The sequence below is a fragment of the Arachis duranensis genome, chromosome 6 (assembly GCF_000817695.3).
Source record: "Arachis duranensis cultivar V14167 chromosome 6, aradu.V14167.gnm2.J7QH, whole genome shotgun sequence".
Taxonomy (NCBI): Eukaryota; Viridiplantae; Streptophyta; class Magnoliopsida; order Fabales; family Fabaceae; genus Arachis; species Arachis duranensis.
In genome coordinates this window covers 89,899,222-89,900,564 of record NC_029777.3, presented here as the reverse complement: position 1 = coordinate 89,900,564, position 1,343 = coordinate 89,899,222, and the positions used below count along the sequence as shown (strand labels likewise).

At 40.8% G+C, this 1,343-nt stretch overlaps 1 non-coding gene across 1 annotated transcript; it reads right to left on the bottom strand.

Annotated features, from left to right (window-relative positions):
• Window positions 1–162: 162 nt before the first annotated feature.
• Window positions 163–266, bottom strand: LOC127739787 (small nucleolar RNA R71). Its single transcript, XR_008000529.1, has one exon. It is a non-coding gene; the product is annotated as a small nucleolar RNA R71 (small nucleolar RNA).
• Between the last annotated feature and the right edge of the window lie 1,077 nt (window positions 267–1,343).

Genomic DNA, 1,343 nt, shown 5'->3' with positions numbered 1-1,343 from the left:
AATGGAGTAGATCCTGAAGTCTACAGGCTTATGCTTTTCCCTTTTACTGTAAGAGACAGAGCTAGAACATGGTTGGACTCACAACCTAAAGATAGCCTGGACTCTTGGGATAAGCTGGTCACGGCCTTCTTGGATAAATTCTTTTCTCATCAAAAGCTGAGCAAGCTTAGAGTGGATGTTCAGACCTTCAAACAAAAAGATGGTGAATCCCTCTATGAAGCTTGGGAAAGATACAAGCAGATGACCAAAAAGTGTCATTCTGACATGTTTTCATAATGGACCATATTAGATATATTCTATTATGGTCTATCTGAGTTTTTCAAAATGTCATTGGACCATTCTGCAGGTGGATCCATTCACTTAAAGAAAATACCTGCAGAAGCTCAAGAACTTATTGACATGGTTGCAAATAACCAATTCATGTACACTTCTGAGAGGAATTCCGTGAATAATGGGACGCCTCAGAGGAAGGGAGTTCTTGAAATTGATGTTCTGAATGCCATATTGGCTCAAAACAAAGTGTTGACTCAGCATGTCAACATGATTTCTCAAAGTCTGAATGGATGAAAAAATGCATCTAACAGTACTAAAGAGGCAGCTTCTGAAGAAGCTTATGATCCTGAGAACCCTGCAATAGCAGAGGTAAATTACATGGGTGAACCTTATGGAAACACCTATAATTCATCATGGAGAAATCATCCAAATTTCTCATGGAAGGATCAACAAAAGCCTCAACAAGGCTTTAATAATGGTGGAAGAAACAGGCTAAGCAATAACAAGCCTTTTCCATCATCTTCTCAGCAACAGACAGAGAATTCTGAGCAGAGCCCCTCTAATTTAGCAAATTTAGTCTCTGAACTGTCTAAGGCCACTTTAAGTTTCATGAGTGAAACAAGGTCCTCCATCAGAAATTTGGAGGCACAAGTGGGCCAGCTGAGTAAGAAAGTCATTGAAACTCCTCCCAGTATTCTCCCAAGAAATACAGAAGAGAATCCAAAAGGAGAGTGCAAGGCCAAATGTACAAGGGAGGAGAAGAACTAAAATCCTAGTGAGGAAGACCTCCTGGGACGTCTCTCAAACAAGAAGGAGTTCCCTATTGAGGACCTAAAGGAATCTGAGGCTCATACAGAGACAATAGAGATTCCACTAAATCTCCTTCTGCCATTGATGAGCTCCGAAAACTATTCTTCCTCAGAAGAGGATGAAGATGTAACTGGAGAGCAAGTTGCTCAATATCTAGGAGCCATCATGAAGCTGAATGCCAAGCTGTTTGGTAATGAGACTTGGGAAAGTGAACCTCCCTTGCTCATTGGTGCACTAGATACATGGTTCAGAAAACTTTA